The sequence below is a fragment of the Octodon degus genome, unplaced genomic scaffold, assembly GCF_000260255.1.
Source record: "Octodon degus isolate 3935 unplaced genomic scaffold, OctDeg1.0 scaffold00056, whole genome shotgun sequence".
Classification (NCBI taxonomy): domain Eukaryota; kingdom Metazoa; phylum Chordata; class Mammalia; order Rodentia; family Octodontidae; genus Octodon; species Octodon degus.
In genome coordinates, this window is record NW_004524632.1 from 2685504 (window position 1) to 2687483 (window position 1980).

Genomic DNA, 1980 nt, shown 5'->3' on the forward strand with positions numbered 1-1980 from the left:
CAGAGAAGCACTTATTCCACTGAGCCATCTCCCTGGCCTCTATTTTGCTTTTTAAAACAAGGTCTCATCACTGTGTAATCCAGATTGGCCTTACATTCACTGTGTAGCCCAAACTGGTGTTGAACTAACAGTGATCCTCCTGGCTCAGCCTCCAAAATGCTTGGATTACAGTTGTGTGCTGCCAAGCCCTGTAATGCCTCAATGGTGCTTTTAAACATGTTTCTAAGGCTATATTTTTCCTTTACGCTTGCAGTAAAACCTGCTTGAGCATGTGACTGTTTATATTTGTATGACTTATAATATATATCTTCAATCGCAGTATTTCCGTATCACTCTATCACTCCTATGGGAATAGATTATTTGGTTCTATTTTGTTCTCATGGTTTTTTCTTTTTCCCCTTAATTTCCCATACCTAAATCACTTCTATTTGCCTCTGTCTCTTTAGGAAAAAAAATATCCTTCTATATTTTTATCTTGTATGCCCACTGTTGGTGGACATTTTTTACTTTTTGAATGATAATGATCAAATCAGGTAAGGAGAGCAGTTGACATTTTCACATAATTGGTGAGCTCCCAGACAAAGTGACAAATATAACATCTGTCCTACAGGTCGCTGAGACACATCCCTCACTGCTCATGCCTCCAGGGGATGGACTCGGGCTCCCAGCTTTCTCATTAACCAGCAGCAAACCTTTCCTAGTGACAGCTATGGGTGGTACCTAGGTTTCGACACCTTGTGCCCTTTTGAGCTTCGAGGTGTCCAGGCAATCCGTGAAAGGTCTCATCGCTTTTCCTTCTCTACTCCTCTGTCCCTCATCTCTGCTAATAAGGGTCAGCTACTTTCCCGCAGGGGAAGAGAGAAAGTGGAATAAGAAACAACTGTGTATGTCCTGGGTGGATGAGATGTTTGAGACACAATGCAAAGACCGCATTGAGTTCTCTTTCTAGTGTCAGGCAAATCAAAGCCAAACTCTTAGCATTTCTATCTTTCAGTCATTTTTTTTAGTAGGGAAGTAACTCAAATACCTGGCTCTCCATGTTCTCATCTACAGAAAGGACATGCTAATACACATATCATGCAGTTGCTGTTATGAACGGCTCATCTCAAAAACATAATTTTTATGTAGTAGTAATTAGTCCAAATTAGGTTTACATATAATAAATACACAGAAAGTTACCTTTGATGATTTCCCAAATTTTCAAATCCATTGCTTCCATTGGAGCTAATTATCATATTTACTGCAGGCTCATTTTGAGAGGCAATTTTTAAAATGATGAAAACACTCCTTTAGTTGTTTTTTTTTTTCTTTCTGTTTTTAAGGTTAGCCTTTTGGCTGTAACTAAGGATACACCACAAAATAAAATGTAAAGTTTACTAACAACATTAAAATAACACTTATTCCATCTCTTCTCTATGTCCTCAACTCATTTCTTATAAATACACAAAAAATCTTATATGCAATTCTATTCAATCAGTACGTTCTCTTGAAATGTGAGCTACACCATAATCCATTCTAAGATTAGCTACATCTATCCTCATACCGGATGTGAGGGTTTGGGTTTTTCTTTTGTTCATTTTCAAAACCTTAAGCATCTTAAAATTTGACATACCCTATCTCCTTTTCTCTTATAGTAGATTTAATTTTTTTTTCCTCCTAACATAATCAGGTCAAATAAATATTTTTCTTCTGCTCAGCAAACTCTCTTTGGAAAAACTGGCCCACAGTTTCATAACCACACAAACAAAATGATAGCTATCATATGAAAAACGAATTAAGTTTATTTTATGTATACTCATTTTTATCCCAATAATTCACTGATACATGAAAGCAAAATGGCACTGTTTTTATTATAAATATTATGATGACAATTGTTATCATCATCATTATCTCTATATTATATATGAATAACCTAAACTTATAATCAACTCAAGGACTTACATGAAATCACTCAGGAAAAATTGCACCACCAATTTGTCA